A 16,898-nucleotide genomic window follows, 5' to 3' on the forward strand; every position below is an offset into this window, starting at 1 on the left:
GCAGTATGTCCATGCGGCAAGGAGCATGATCTGGGCGTATTTTGGGTGGAACTAGGAAGGGTTCAAAATATGGACGTTGTGAAGGATCCCTCCGCTCCTCTCAGGAAAACTCTGGCCTCTGGCCCAAGTTTTCTATATGATATTCCACTTAGGTACAACTCCCTGTAATCTTCCAGGTGTACCCTCCGACCTGAGGTACATCAGTGGTACTATTCCAGCACAGCTCCTGAGATATCCGCCAGGGAAATTATCCCAGCGGTTTCAAGAATGCAATCCCAAAAACAAAGAGTTTAGAAAAAATAGTTTTTAATAATGCAGTTCCAAAAGAAAAGCAGTTCAGGAATCTCCACAGCTTCAAAAATGCAGTTCATAAACCAACAGGACATGAATCTCAGCAGCCCCAATGATGCAATATAAAATAAGTAATTCCAAAAGCAAAAAAACGTTCCACAAAGAAAAATAAGCAGTTCAAAGCAAACAGGCACCTCCAAACAGGCAGTTCAAACAAGCAGTTTAGAAATCCCATCAGCAGTTCAGAGGCAGAGAGCTCCCAGGGGTCCCCTCCCTCTTCTGGCCAGCTCTATCTCCTGGCTTCCTCTCACTTGACCCCGTCACTTCTTGGCTCCTCCATGATAGCCACTGCCTTCCCTTGTTTACCAAGACCCCTCACCAAGCTGTTACCTGCTGTCTGAACCTTTTACCTTTGGATCTTGCCAGAGCTGCAATTTCCATTGGCTCCTCTTGCCTCACTTTCTCCTCCTTTACTCCCCCCTTCCATTCCATGGGCTCCTCGCCCCACCCATTCTCCAGCTGATCCTCCTCCTCCTCCCCCTGATTAGTCTGCTTAGAGGCTCCCCCTCCATTCCTGGCCTCCCGACCGTGTCTTGGGTTTCACCTTTACCTGCCTTTCCCTTGGGCTCCACCAGGGGCTGCTGGGATAAGAAGTCTATGATTCTGTTGTAAGACCTCCTCAAGGGCTGCTGGGAATTGTAGTTTTTACCCTGCCTCCAGCCCTCTGGGGAAAATGATCTATGCCTTCTCCTGACATGTGGAACTCCTTGAGCTAAGAATCTGGGTTGTCCCCTCCTCTGGGCCTTATCTTCACCTCCGCCGGTAACCCCCCCCCCCCCCCTGTTCCCTTATCTCCTTCTTCACAACGTCCACCTCTGATCACAAAAGGGGAAGGTACGTCTAAGTCTAAAAAGATGGATGTTGATATTTAGACCTGGTACTTGTCTCATCCAGGTTAGAGAAAGGTACTCTGACTGAGCAGTTCTCCACTGAATAGAGATAAAGGAAGTCACAGTAGGTATAAATCTAGGGTATGGATGTCTAAAACTGCAATGCATCCATATGACAAGGGAGTATGGCCTGGGCATGTTTTGGGTAGGACTAGGGACGGACCAAAATATGGATGCCCAACTCTGATTTCAGAAGAGGAAGGGATGACCATGTCAAAAAAGATGGTTGCATAGGGCACAGCAAAGATGACACAAGGATATAGTCCAAAAGATGATGTCTACAAAAGTCCAACTTTATTCTATTTATCAATGGAAATATTCAAAGTGACTCAACACGGCCATGTTTCAGCCCACCAGCCTGTCTCAAGTCTTTATGCTCTTGAGGATTATCCATGGAAGAAAGCTGTGTGTTTAAGTCTGCTACCAAATAACAACCGGTGATCGGAAAGTTGCGTTGAGAGAAAAAGCAATCGAAAGTCATTTCTTCAAAAGGTTTTCTTTTAGACTATATCTTTGTGTAATCCTCGCTGTGCCCTATGTGTCTTTGAATTTGCGAAGACCGTGTTCTTCTGTGTTTACATCGAAAAAAGATTGATGTCTATATTTCAACCTGGTATGTGGCATGTCCAGGTTACAGAAAGTTGTTCCAATTGAGCAGTTCTCCACTGGAGGGAGTAAGGAAAGACATAATAGGTATGTTTTGTGTCCCTGAAGGGCTCACAATTAAAAAAAAAAAAAAGGAAAGTTATAAAAAGCTACAATAGGATTTGAATCACCATCATTTGATTTTCTGAACTGGTTTTCAGCCAGCATGTCTAACCATTAGATTACTCTTCCATGTTGTCATGCATGTGGTCATTTTATAATATGGATGTTCCTATTCTGCCACAAAGACTTCCATGTCCCTTGTTTTGCCCCATTTATAGTTTGGACATTTCAGTTTGTAAAATGCATGTGAATGCTGGATGTATCCAGTACTTACAGGAGTACCAGGCAAATACTGACTATAATCAGAGAAGAGACTAAGGGATCTAACACTGATATTGTTATCCACCTGAGAACAAATGATCTAGCCAATAATACCCCACTTGTAGCATAGAGAGCTTTCTAGGAGTTGGGGGAGGTATTAAAACCTTTGATACAGACTAGTTTTTTCTAAAGTTCTACCAACTTGTGGAAAGAGAGAGGAGAGACTACAAAATACTGAGAACTTCAATAAGTGGCTCAAAGCCTGGTATCACCAGACTTTAGGTACATAGGAAGATGGGGCAATACATGAAAAAACAAAAGACTATATTGTAATGATGGGCTGTATCTCACTGTGGCAGGAAAAAGAATCCTTGGTGAGAGATTCAGATAATACGTTCCTAGGCATTTAAACTAGGCGTGGGTTGCATTTAGAAGCAGGTCAATTTAGTCACCCCCAGCAAAAGACAAATATTGACAGTAGTATAGAAAGCGATGAAAACAACAATCTTAGCAATTCACTTCTTACTTCCAAGAAAATGCCATAGAAGGTGAGACTAAACAAAAAATATATACAGAAAATGAGACTGCCACTGAAATGTAGCTGGAAAGCGACCACAAATGCACACAGTCTAAACAACAAAGTTCATGATCTGCAAGCCATGATGGTAGAGGTAGATTTAGATGTTGTTGCTATTGCAGAGACATGGACACAAACATATCAGGCTACAATCTATTTAGGAAGGACAGAGATGGTGGAGGAGTAGCTCTATATGTGAGAAATAATATCAAAACGACTGAAATTCAGGGAAAGGAAGAAGCTATATGGATCACCTTGAAAAGAGAAGACAGAACCTCTATCCACATGGGTTTTGTCTACAGACCTCCAACATAATTGGAGCAGCTTGATAAAGATCTGGTTGTATATGTCCAAAAGTTGGGAAAGGAAGGGGAAGTGCTGTTAGTGGGAGATTTCAACCTGTTGAATGAGGACTGGAAAATTCCATTTGTGGAATCAGAAAGACGTAGAGAGATCATGGATGCCTTACAAATGCTCTGCTCAAACAAATGGTGATGGAAACCAAGAGGAAAGGAGCAATGCTGGATCTGGTGCTCACAAATGGGGAAAGTTTGTCTAATGTCCGAGTGAGTCTCCATCTGAGCAGTACTGATCATCAAACAGTTTGGTTTGATATAACAGCTAAAGCGGAGAGCAGCAACTCAAAACTCAAAGTCCTGGATTTGAAACATGCTGACTTTAGTAAAATGGGGGCATACCTGAAGAAAGAGCTGATGGGATGGGAGGACATACAAGAAGTGTAAAGACAGTGGTCCAGACTGAAAGGAGCTATAGAAAGAGTAAATAAAAGCAAGAAAAAAAAGGAAAATGCTATGGTTTTCCAAACAAGTAGGTGAGAAAATAAAGGCAACAGAGATGGCATTCATGAAATACAGAAAACCTAAAGAAGAGGCACACAGAAAAGAACTCCAGATGAAACTGAAAAAAAGTCCAGAGAGAGATACATCTAGCGGAAGCACAGGTGGAGGAACATGGCTAGAAATGTTAGGAGGAGAGACAATCATTTTTTCAGGTACATCAGTGAAAGAAGAAAGGCTAAAAATGGAATTGTGAGACTGAAAGATGCTGTGGATCACTATGTAGAAAGCGATGAGGAAAAAGCAAACATGCTACTGTTCTGTGTTCACGGTAGAAAATCCTGGAGAAGGACCACGATTGGCTGGCAAAGATACATATGAGAATGGAGTGGATACTGCAGCATTCACAGAAGAAAGTATTTATAAACAACTGGAAAAATTGAAGGTGGGCAAAGCCATTGGACCGGATGGGATCCATCCCAGGATATTGAGGGAACTTAGAGAGATTCTGGAAGGTCCTCTTAAAGACTTGGTTAATAAATCCTTGGAGGCGGGAGAGGTTGAATGGTATTGGAGAAGAGTGGATGTGGTCCCTCTTCACAAAAGTGGTGAGAGAAGAAGCGGGGAAACTGCAGGCCGGTAAGCCTCACTTTGGTTATTGGAAAAGTAATGGAAGTGTTGCTAAAGGAAAGGAAAGTGAATTTCCTGGAATCCAATGAGTTACAAGATCCAAGGCAACATGGTTTTACCAAAGGTAAATCATGTCAAATTAATTTGATTGAATTCTTTGACTGGGTGACTAGAGAACTGGCACGAGGACATGTGCTAGATGTAATCTACCTGGATTCAGCAATGCCTTTGACACAGCTCCTTATAGGAGGTTCTTGAATAAACCTGACAGGCTGAAGTTAGGACCCAAAGTGGTGAAATGGATTAGAAACTAGTTGACAGACAGATGCCAGAGGGTGGTGGTCAATGGAATTCACTTGGAGGAAGGAATGTGAGTAGCGGAGTTCTTCTGGGAGCGGTGCTGGGGTTGATTCTGCCCGTACATTCCTTAATCTTCATCTCCCAAGTTGCAAAGGTCTAAAATACAAACTTACGCATGCAGCAAACTTTACCTACCTGAGTGCCAATCTATGGAACACACTGCGGCACAGCCTGAGAAAGATCTACGAACTAACAAACTTCGGAATATCATTGAAGACCCATCTTTTTAACAAGGCATACCTTTACCTTTACACAGACCTATTTTTATAATATCTGTTTGTTCTAAACTTCTACTATGTTACTCAAAATCTCTATGTAACAATATGTAATTATTTTATAATATCTGCCTGTTTTAAACTTCTGTAGACAATAGTAAGAGGATTACCATACAGGACTCCAAGATGTAAGATCACCGAACATATAAAGAGGAATCCAATAAAATTTATATGGAAATATAATGTTTGATTTTAACAAAATATTTCTAAAAAGCAAGGAAAAGACCTCAAAACGCCCGACCGCTTACTTTCAGTTTTCAGCGGCTTTAACTAGGGACGTGGTGTTCATCACTGGTCATAAAAACCTTGCTTGGAAAGAATTATTTTAACTTTTAATTTATTTCCAAATAGATTTTAACAATTTTGCTCTTTTTACAAGAAAAGGTTTTTTAATATATTGACAATAGCAATGCTAACTTCAAATTTTCTTTGGTTCATAAAAACCTTCACTGATTCTCATGAAGTGCTCTAAAGCAGCTTTACAAAGATAAAGTCGAGCACTTACAGTGGTGGAAATAAGTATTTGATCCCTTGCTGATTTTGTAAGTTTGCCCACTGACAAAGACATGAGCAGCCCATAATTGAAGGGTAGGTTATTGGTAACAGTGAGAGATAGCACATCACAAATTAAATCCGGAAAATCACATTGTGGAAAGTATATGAATTTATTTGCATTCTGCAGAGGGAAATAAGTATTTAATCCCTCTGGCAAACAAGACCTAATACTTGGTGGCAAAACCCTTGTTGGCAAGCACAGCGGTCAGACGTCTTCTGTAGTTGATGATGAGGTTTGCACACATGTCAGGAGGAATTTTGGTCCACTCCTCTTTGCAGATCATCTCTAAATCATTAAGAGTTCTGGGCTGTCGCTTGGCAACTCGCAGCTTCAGCTCCCTCCATAAGTTTTCAATGGGATTAAGGTCTGGTGACTGGCTAGGCCACTCCATGACCCTAATGTGCTTCTTCCTGAGCCACTCCTTTGTTGCCTTGGCTGTATGTTTTGGGTCATTGTCGTGCTGGAAGACCCAGCCACGACCCATTTTTAAGGCCCTGGCGGAGGGAAGGAGGTTGTCACTCAGAATTGTACGGTACATGGCCCCATCCATTCTCCCATTGATGCGGTGAAGTAGTCCTGTGCCCTTAGCAGAGAAACACCCCCAAAACATAACATTTCCACCTCCATGCTTGACAGTGGGGACGGTGTTCTTTGGGTCATAGGCAGCATTTCTCTTCCTCCAAACACGGCGAGTTGAGTTCATGCCAAAGAGCTCAATTTTTGTCTCATCTGACCACAGCACCTTCTCCCAATCACTCTCGGCATCATCCAGGTGTTCACTGGCAAACTTCAGACGGGCCGTCACATGTGCCTTCCGGAGCAGGGGGACCTTGCGGGCACTGCAGGATTGCAATCCGTTATGTCGTAATGTGTTACCAATGGTTTTCGTGGTGACAGTGGTCTCAGCTGCCTTGAGATCATTGACAAGTTCCCCCCTTGTAGTTGTAGGCTGATTTCTAACCTTCCTCATGATCAAGGATACCCCACGAGGTGAGATTTTGCGTGGAGCCCCAGATCTTTGTCGATTGACAGTCATTTTGTACTTCTTCCATTTTCTTACTATGGCACCAACAGTTGTCTCCTTCTCGCCCAGCGTCTTACTGATGGTTTTGTAGCCCATTCCAGCCTTGTGCAGGTGTATGATCTTGTCCCTGACATCCTTAGACAGCTCCTTGCTCTTGGCCATTTTGTAGAGGTTAGAGTCTGACTGATTCACTGAGTCTGTGGACAGGTGTCTTTCATACAGGTGACCATTGCCGACAGCTGTCTGTCATGCAGGTAACGAGTTGATTTGGAGCATCTACCTGGTCTGTAGGGGCCAGATCTCTTACTGGTTGGTGGGGGATCAAATACTTATTTCCCTCTGCAGAATGCAAATAAATTCATATACTTTCCACAATGTGATTTTCCGGATTTAATTTGTGATGTGCTATCTCTCACTGTTACCAATAACCTACCCTTCAATTATGGGCTGCTCATGTCTTTGTCAGTGGGCAAACTTACAAAATCAGCAAGGGATCAAATACTTATTTCCACCACTGTATCTGTTGCCCGACGGTGGCCCCATCTGTTTCGCTTGTGGGCTTTTTCAAGGGCTGTGCTTCGACAGGGAAAGCATTGAGATAAATGTTTTCCTCTCTCTTGATCTGACCATAACTTCAAAGCAGCACTAAGTTATGGTCAGATCAAGAGAGAGAAAAAACATTTCTCAATGCTTTCTCTGTCAAAGCACAGCCCTTGAAAAAGCCCACAAGCGAAACAGATGTGGCCACCGTCGGGCAACAGATAAGTGCTCGACTTTATCTTTGTAAAGCTGCTTTAGAGCACTTCATGAGAATCAGTGAAGGTTTTTATGAACCAAAGAAAATTTAAAGTTAGCATTGCTATTGTCAATATATTTAAAAAAAATTTTCTTGTTAAAAGAGCAAAATTGTTAAAATCTATTTGGAAATAAATTAAAAGTTAAAATAATTCTTCCAAGCAAGGTTTTTATGACCAGTGATGAACACCACGCCCCTAGTTAAAGCCGCTGAAAACTGAAAGTAAGCGGTCGGGCGTTTTGAGGTCTTTTCCTTGCTTTTTAGAAATATTTTGTTAAAATCAAACATTATATTTCCATATAAATTTTATTGGATTCCTCTTTATATGTTCGGTGTTTTAAACTTCTACCATGTTACTCTAATTCTCCATGTAACAATAAGCAACTATGTTCTAATCCACTACCACCAAGAACGATACATTGTAAGCCACTTTGAACCTGCAAAGAGGTGGGAAAATGTGGGATACAAATGCAATAAATAAAATAAATAAATATGGGCGTCTTTTACTAAGGTGCGCTCACGTTTTTAATGCGCTCTAAAATTGTGGGCGTGCTAAACGTTAGAGACATCCATAGGAATGCATTGTCATCTCTAATGTTTAGCACACCCACAATTTTAGCGCGTGCCAAAATTAGTAAAGGACCCTCTATATTTGTTAGCGGCATTGCCAAAGGGTTAAAAAGTAAGGCTTGCCTTTTGTGGATGATACCAAGATTTGTAACAGAGTGGAAAACATGAAAAAGGATCTGCAAAAGTTAGAATTGTGTAATACCTGGCAGCTAAAATGTAATGCAAAGAAGAGCAGAGTGATGCATTTGGGGAGCAGAAATCCAAGGGAGCCCTATGTCCTAGGAGGTGAGAGGCTGATATGCACAGATGGGGAGAGGGACCTTGTGGCATTGGGGTCCAAGGATCTTAAAATAACAAAACAGTGTGACAAGGCAATAGCTGAATCAGGAGAGGCATAACCAGCAGAAGAAAAGAGGTGTTGATACCCCTGTACAAGTTATTGGCGAGGCCCCACCTGGAGTGTTGTGTTCAGTTTTGGAGGCTGTATCTTAGAAGCGATCCAGAGGAAGGCAACAAAAATAGTATGGGGTTGCATTAAAAGATGTATGAGAAGAGACTGGAAGACCTGACTATGTATAGCCTAGCAGAGAGGAGGAACAGAGGAGATACGATACAGATGTTTAAATACTTGAAAGGTATTAATATAGAAACAAATCTTTTCAGAGAAGAGAAAACAGTAAAACTAGAGGACATGCATTGAGGTTGTGGGGTGTTAGACTTAGGAGTAATGTAAGTCAGGGCCACCAAGAGACTGGGCCGGGTCCATGGCAAGGCCAACCCCGCCCCCCCCCCTGAGGTCATCGTCGTCGTCGGTGCCCCCCCTCCGTCTACCACTGGGTCGGGCCCCCCTGAATTAAAATCATAGCGCCTCACCTTGACCTTGCGCCGTGTGAAAGAAGCGCAGCAGCGGCAGTCTGCAGATCGCCTCCCTTTGGGCCTTCCCTCCCTGTGTCCCGCCCTTAAGACTGCCTTATACTAAAACAATATAAGCTTATACCCTAGGGCTTAAGGCTGAGGGGTACTCCCTTGTGATATGGGTAGAGACTGGTTCCCTCCAAAAATATTCTCCACTTCTTCTAATTACCAAAGCCAAAGAGATATTCCTTCTTTCCTGGACACTCCCTCTATACAGGTAGAGTCACAAATATTTAGTTTGTCCAGCAACTCATTATGTCACTGGTGAAAACTCCTTACAATACGCCTATTTGGTCCTTGAATATTTAATGCAGGTGTTGCTGCCACATCAATTTCTTGCAGTCGACACATCCTATATAATAATTCTCACCTCCAACGTTCTGAGGCTACCTGGAACCGTGGAAAACTTGAAAGTGGAGTAGATCATCCAACTGATTGGCTGCGACACGGATGACGTCACCAGCCCAACGCACAGCAATAAACCGCGACCCAGGCAGGGGGAGGAGTAGGGAAACAGGCTACGCGTTTCCCCTGACTAGGAATCGCTGGCGGAGCATGTGGAGCAAGCGGAGCATGTGGAATTGCATCGAGAAGGGGTAATTGTGGGGAAAAGGCCACATCGAGGAGAAGGATATGGATGGGACACAGCCTGTGTGGAGACAGAGATGGATGAGGGCGCTCCGCAGCACAAAGAAAAGAGGGGCGAGGTAGCAACTCTCACCTGTACCTGGCACTCTCACATCCACATAGGCAGCCAGCAGGACCCGGGCCTGTGCACACAGAAACTCACAGTGGCCATAGCGGGAAGCAGTGGCTGTCTAGCTCCGAGCTGAGGGAACAATGCAGGGAAACCAGGAGGGGCGGGGCCACAGAGACCGAGGGACGGAACAAAGACAGGCTAGCGGAGGGTCACAGCTAGGGAAAAACCAGAGAGGGGCAGCGTACAGGAGTCTAAAGGGGGAGAGAATGGGAGGGGCGGAGCCACATCGAGGGCAGCGGGCCGGATACACAGGAGGGGGCGAAGGCTAGGAAGCAACAGTGAGAGAAGAAGGGGTAAAATGAGAGACTGACCGATGAGGAGGGCGGAGATAAAAACAAAACACAGCAAAAAGGAGGAGGGGTGGAGCCAAGGAGATCTGATGCAGAGTGGAGTCAGGGGCGGAGCCAAAATAGACAAAAGGGAGAAAAAAGAGGAGGGGGTGGAGCCACGGGAGAACTGAAAACAATGCCAACTATAAAGAACAAAATTACTGACCACATAGAACATGATTTAATGGGACAGAGTCAACATGGATTTAGCCAATGGAAGTGCTACATTTTTTTGGAAGGCATGAATAAATATATAGATAAAGGTGAGTCAATTGATGTGTATCTAGATTTTCCGAAAGATTTATATAAAACCCCCCAGGAAAGACTCTGAGGACATTAATGGGATAGGGAGTAGGGTTAGATGGCCAATTCTATCAATGGAGGAAGGTGAATAATGGAGTACCACAGGGATCTGTACTGGGACCAGTGTTTTAAAAATATATTTATAAATGATCTGGAAATGGGAATAGTGAGTAAAGTGATCAGACTTGCAGGTGGCACAAAATTATTCAAAGATATTAAATCACATGTGGATTGTGATAAATTGCAGGAGGACTGTCAGAGACTGGAAGACTGGGCCTATAGAATCCCAGAACCTCAATTCTCTTTTTCACAACCCCAATCGTCCCTCCTCCAGATCCCTGAGATCTTTCTTTTAGACACTGATCATCGAGATCCCTCAACCATGCTTACCTCATTTATTGTGTTTAGTTTATTCTTGGTTATTTTACTATTATTATGCTGTAAACAAAATTATAAGTTTTATGTTAAATTGTACCTGCTGTACACCGCCTTGGGTGAATCTCTTCATAAAGTTGGTTAATAAATCTTAATAAATAAATAAATGGAATGGAATATAAAAAAGTGCAAGGTGATGCACCTAGGAAATAATAATGCAAATTATTGCTACACAATCCTAGGTTCTGCATTAGGAGTGACCACCCAGGAAATGGATCTAAGTGTCATCATGGACAAAATATTGATTTCTTCTGTTCAGTGTGCAGTAGTGGCCAAAAATGGAAACAATGTTAGGAATTATTAATAAAGGAATACAAATAAGACAAAACATATCATAATACTTCTGTATTGCTCCATGATGTGACAGCAACATGAGGACAATTCAATAAATGGGGCATCTATTTTTAGATGCCAAGAAGGTGCTTACTTTTCTGTATAGAATACTCGCATAACTGAGTATATACATGTGTATATTTTTAAGTGTGTAAATGCTTGTGCCTAGATTTGGAAGATATGGATGTAAATTATTATATAATCTATGCACATAAGTGTACACCCCACCCATGGTCCACCCAGGCTCCAGTCATGTGAATGCCATCTGTAAAGTGCACACACTGGAGATTGGGGTACACTTACAGAATATCACATAGCTACAATATGGTCATTTATGCATTTATGTGTGCTATACATGTTTAAATGACTACCCACACTTACATGTGTTCTTCTATATGACTCCTTATAGGTTTACTCACCTTGAGTACTGGCTGTAGTTCTGGTCACCACATCTGGGGAAAAAAAAGATATAGAGGAATTAGAAAAGATACAGAGAAGGGTGGCCAAAATGATTAAAAGGATGTTAAGACTGTGAGGAAAGGTTAGAGAGGCTGGGGCTCTTCAGCTTGGAGACGAGATGGTTTAGGGGTGATAAGACAAGTCTATACAATTCTGTGTGGATTGGAACAGGAAAACATGAATTGATTGTTTCCGCTTTCAGCAAGTACAAAGGCGAGGTGATCAGCCATGAAGTTGCGGTGTTCCAAAATAAAAACCTTTATGGAAAAAGAATTTTCATAGCAACATGATCCAGTGATAAAACTTTGAATTGCACTTTCACAGCTACAAGTACAAAAGCAGAATAGGGATTTTAATATGGATGAGATGTTATTTAAAATGACTATCGTTTGCTGATAAGAGCACACACTATGCACACTCTTTCACAACAGGGTGAGTATGTGTGCATGTGCCATGGTTCATGCATGTGTACTAGTCTGTGCATATGTGCACCTTGGGAAAGAGTGCACACTATGGACATCTCAACATGCCTAAAAAACCATCCATCTGCTAAAAACGTCCAATTCCCATTTTTGGAAAGTCGGAATTTGGACATTTCACAAATAACAAGGGGGCATGTTGTGGGTGTGTTTTCCGTGGGACTAGGGAGGGCCCAAAAGTAGGACATTCAACAACGTTTTTACTCAAAAATTCAAGGTAAATAAAATCATTAAAAAAAAAAAAACAGCCACAAATTGCTGACCAGCAAGAAAATCAAAATGTTGCTGCACAAGGACTCAGGCAACCTGACTTGTTACAGTCAAAGACTTGAATTTCTGATTCAGAGTTATTACGGCATCGGTGACACTGATCTCAAATAGTATTAGGGGAAAGTGTACAGAGAGGTTTATTGATAATTAAAGATATTTTTATTGTTGTAAATCACTTTGGGTCTGGTTGATAGAGCAAATACATAAACTGATTTAAATAAATATGTAATGCATTAGAACATAAACTCAAAAACCAGGCCTGGCCAAAGAATCCCTCCTTGAACTGGATCATTTGGCAGCTCTGTGCCAGGGTTGCTAATTCCTGAAGAACATTTTTCTGACCAACAGGCATGACAGTAAAAACATTTTTCAGGCTCCCTGCTTAGCAGTTATTGTGCTGTGGGAGAGAAGTATTTCCATTCAGCCAGCTTGATGGGATATAGGATTTATCCCCCTCCAAATTGAAACCTCTTCTCTCCTCTCTTTCTAGGTTTTCTTCTACTCTGGCAGTCATTTCACCTTTTATATTGCACAGGCCTCACTTGGCATTTACATCTCTCATTGATGCCAGAGGAAGATGGGAAAGATGAATGGTCCAGTAGAACTCACGTTTCCACTGCAGGCTGGAAGGAGGCATCATAAAAAAAAGACCTTTTGGCCTTTTTTTAGATCTTACAGGTAGATCAATTTTTGGAGCATTTTTTTTTTTTGCAGCTTTAAACTTTCAAACTACTACTATGGAATATGGCATCAGTATGAGCAAATAAAAGTCATTCCTAATAAATATAGTTTTGTTTAGGAAGTTAAAGCACATGGGCTGATCTCTAGTAGTAGCTCCTCAAGCTCTTGATGAACCTTGCATTGAAATATAATAGAAGAATGAGCCATATAAAATGAACATCAGAGAAAGAAATAACATGCCTCCCAAAACAAGGCATGAGTGGAGGAGTGGCCTAATGGTTAGTACAGTGGATTTTGATCCTGGCACCCTAGGTTTGATTCCCACTACAGCTCCTTGTGATAGTGGGCAAATCACTTAACCCTCCAGTGCACTAGGGACAGAGAAAGTGCCTGCATATAATGTGTACAGTGCCCTGTGATTAGTAGTATAGAAGGCTCCCTTTACTACATTTTTTGGGGAAAATGCACTACTGCAAGGTGTGCTCAAGCATCCCACAGTAGTGTTGGCATCTGTTCACGCTTCCCGCATGCTAAAATACTTATCTTTTAGCACTGGAAGTGTGTTTGGGGGGGGGGGGGGGAGGGCAGAGAGTAGGCATGCCCTACACTAATGGGCAGTGCAGCTACATTGCTGCATGCCTACCAATTAGCACAGGACTCTTTTCCACCTATTAAATAGGTGTCAGTAAGGGCTCAGGTGCTAACAGCCATGCACTAATTTGGAAATAAGCATGTGGCCATTAATTAAGGAAATAAAAAATTGGCCATTTTACAGCTGCACTAAAAGTGGCCTCAGCGTATGGGGAAACCCATATGCTAATCATAGCATAAGCCACCTTTTAACACAGCTTAGTAAAAGGGCCCCATAGTAAACAGAGCTGCTAAATGTCCCAGTTCCAGGAAGGAGATAATTTGGCCAGCCCTCATACTGACTTTGCATCCTAAAGCAGAGTGGTATTTCTAACCTGTTTCCAGTCCCATAATGTATCATGATATGGTTGTTAGAAATCCAGGACTGGCCTTAAATCTCTGTCCTGGAACTGGGTTGCATGCTTATTGATGAGGTACAACCTCCAGTGTCTAGAAAAGCTCAATTATTTTATTTTTGCTAGGTATTTCCTGAAGAATAAGAGCTTTCTTAAATCAAACTTAAAAATTGTTGAATAGACAAAGGCAAAACTAGCAAGTGGATAATCTGCCAGTTCTTAGACCTGCAAAGACCCACTGGTTAATTTATTTATTTACACACAGCATATTAAGTTGGTCCTACTGAGTTAAACCTATATTTGCAGACATGCCAAGTCATCTAGTTCCAGGCTGGAGATTTTAGCAACCCTGGTTTTGAACTTGCATTCAAAGCAGTGTGAGATTTCTAGTGCCTGATCCTACCCATTGGAATCAGTACTGCAAATCCCATAGTGCACCACAATATAGTGAGCAGAAATCCAGTCCCAAAGTCTGCAGCCTGGAACTGGATGACTTGGCAGCTCTGTGTTTGCTCCTTTCTGTTATTTAATTGCAGCTGGGTTGAGGAGGTGACTGATTTTAAGGGTTATTTATTTAGCTCTGGGCAATTATATCTCTTTAGTATAAGCGGACAGGCCTTTCAACTGCAGAAGTTCCTAGTGTTTTGTTGCTGTTCTTTAGAATAAAAGATATAACTACCAAGTTACCCAGTTCCAAGAGGGAGATTTTGGCCAGTCCTGGATTTCTGACAACCCTATAAGATGCATTATGGGACCTTAAGCACTGATTTCAATGGGTAGAAACAGGGACTATAAATACTATGCTGCTTTGGGAAGTACATTCAAAATTACTACTGGCCAAAAAACTTCCTCTTGAAACTGATTTACTTGAAGACTCTGAAAGGATCTCTTTCTGGTAAACAGGTATGTTTTTTTTCCTAAGCTGTCTTATTTTGGAAGGTGGACTTTATTTATAACATGTTTATCATCTATAGGTGCCTATTTTATTAAAGATTTTTCTCCCATTTTGCATTTATGAGAAAAATGCATAGTTTGCTACAAAATTTCAATAGCTTATATCTAGAATGAATATCATTTAAACATTTTCCCATACCTGTCAAAAGAGTTTATTTTTTTGTAGAGTGAAAGGTTTCTGGTATGCCACAGACCAATGTTTCTCAAGAAGGTCCCTGGGGTACCCCCTAGCTAGTCTGGTTTTCAGAATATCCATAATAAATATATACATGAGAGCTTTTTGCATAGAGCAGAAGCAGTGCATATTCACTGTGAATGTGTTGAAGAACTGCTTGGTTAGAGTGTACTCCAGGAATAGCATGAGAAACCCTGCCTTAGACAGAATATATCAGTCAATCAGGGAAAGTCACAAGGCTGGTAGCAGCCAAAGGCAAAGGTTCTGAGCGGTTCCTTTGAATACCTAGGCACTATGAGGGGATCACCTCGGCTGTTTTCAATTCCTCAAGAGACAACATCATATAGTTTTTGATTGAAAAATAAAAAGATCACTATCAATCCACCATGGATCTCTCCATTGAGTTGCTAAGGTTGTTATTAACTTCAATTATATTGCTGATTTCAAGTAAAAAATGAAAGCAAACATCTGAGGATATAATTGACCTGTAGCCAAGGCACCTACATTCCTAGTTTAATCTTGTGGCTTGGATATTATCTACATATAAACCAAGGTTCAACCCAGTCCTCAGGCCATACCAGGATACTCTGGTTTTCATGATATCCACAATGAATATGCATGAGATAAATTTGCATAGTAATATAACATAGTAGATGATGGCAGATAAAGACCTGTACAGTCCATCCAGTCTGCCCAACTACATAAATTCACAACATAAGGTATGATGTGATACTAAATATGCACACTTGATCTTGATTTGTCCTTGCCATTTTCAGGGCACAGTCTGTAGAAGTCTGCGCAACACAGTCCTTGTTCTCTAACTACTGAAGCTGTCATCGAAACTCCACTCCTGCCCATCTAAATCTCTCTAGCCATGATCAGGGCACAGACTGTAAAAGTCTGCCCAACGCTGGCTTTGCTTCTCAGTTGCTGGAGTTGCCATCTAGACACCATTAAGTTTGTTTGGTTACATTCCTTCTATACAGGATTCCTTTATATTTACCCCATATATTTTTGAATCCTGTTTTTGTTTTCATCTCCACCACCTCCCATGGGAGGGCATTCCAGGTATCTACCACACTCTGTGAAGAAATACTTCCTGAGGTTATTCCAGGGTTGGCCCCCCTGCAACCTAAATTCATTACCTCTAGTTCTAACACCTGAATATATTAATACCTTTCAGATATTTGAAAGTCTGTGTCATATCACCCTTGTCTCTCCTTTCCTCCAGGCAGGGTATACAAACTCAGGTCAGCAAGCCTATCCTTGTATGTCTTGCTACGCAAACCCCAAACCAATTTTGTTGCTTTTCTCTGAACTGCTCCAAGTCTTTTTACGTCCTTAGCTAGATACAGCCTCCAAAACTGAATACATTGCTTCAGTGGGGCCTCACCTACGATTTATACAGTTATACCCCTCTCTATGCAGTCTAGTATCCTTCTGGCTGTGACCACCACTTTCTCACATTGTTTTGTTACCTTGAGATCCTAAAACACCATCACCCCAAGGTTTCTCAACTGAGCTGTTCTTATCAGTCTCTATCTCATACATCACCTTTGGATTTCTGCACCCCAAGTGCATCACTCTGCACTTCTTCACATTAAATTTTAACGGCCAGACCTTTTACCATTCTTTTTTTGGAGATCACTTCTCATGGTTTCTACTTACTCCAGGGTATCCATTCCATTGGCTATCTTAGTGTCATCTGCAAAAAGGCAAACTTTTTCTTCTAACCCTTCAGCAATTTCTCTCATAAATATATTAAACACAATTGGCCCCAGTACTGACCCCTGAGGCACTCCACTATTCACCTTCCTTTCCTCAGAGTGAATTCCATTTACCATCACCCTCTGTCACCTGTCAGTGAACCAGTTTCCAATCCACTTCACTACTTTGGGTCCTAGGTTCAGCCCTCTTAGCTTATTTCCGAATCTTCAGTGAGAAACCATATCAAGGGCAATGCAGAAATCCAAGTAGATTACATCTAGCACATGTTCTTTGGTCACCCAGTCCAAGAAATTGAT

At 41.9% G+C, this 16,898-nt stretch overlaps 1 protein-coding gene across 2 annotated transcripts in view; it reads left to right on the forward strand.

Moving 5' to 3' along the window:
- The first annotated feature begins 14,541 nt into the window (after positions 1-14,541).
- Positions 14,542-16,898, forward strand: part of LOC115460154 (coiled-coil domain-containing protein 201-like) — a 33,747-nt gene continuing 31,390 nt past the window's right edge. For both annotated transcript variants that reach the window (XR_003940389.1, XM_030189993.1), the window contains exon 1: positions 14,542-14,648. The gene's annotated coding sequence lies outside the window, so the exon portion shown is untranslated. The remainder of the gene's footprint in view (positions 14,649-16,898) is intronic.

Source organism: Microcaecilia unicolor, chromosome 1 (assembly GCF_901765095.1).
Source record: "Microcaecilia unicolor chromosome 1, aMicUni1.1, whole genome shotgun sequence".
Taxonomy (NCBI): Eukaryota; Metazoa; Chordata; class Amphibia; order Gymnophiona; family Siphonopidae; genus Microcaecilia; species Microcaecilia unicolor.